Source organism: Larus michahellis, chromosome 2 (assembly GCF_964199755.1).
Source record: "Larus michahellis chromosome 2, bLarMic1.1, whole genome shotgun sequence".
NCBI lineage: Eukaryota > Metazoa > Chordata > Aves > Charadriiformes > Laridae > Larus > Larus michahellis.
Window position 1 is genome coordinate 47,240,117 of NC_133897.1, and position 351 is coordinate 47,240,467.

Here is a 351-nt window from a genome sequence, read left to right on the forward strand (position 1 = left end):
GTCCTGGATTTTAGAGTGCACGTGCAGCCAGTGAATGATAAGCAATGAAAATGCTGCACCGCTGCTTTTCCATTAAAGCACAAATAATGTCAACAGAACTCAGGAATAAGCTCCAGTAATGAGGAAATGGCATCAGAGAAATGTCTCCCTGCTTATTCAAATCTTAAGCTGGAGAAAAATCAGGAGCAGTATTAGCATTAATTAGACTGCCAACCACCCTGCAGATCTCCTGCGCCACAGTGTAAAATCCCAAATTGGTACCAGCTTGTTAGAACAGAGCACTTTTACTGTCAGAGGAAGAACGGGGGCAGGGTAAACAAAAAAAGGAAAAAAAAAAAAAAAGAGAGCGCA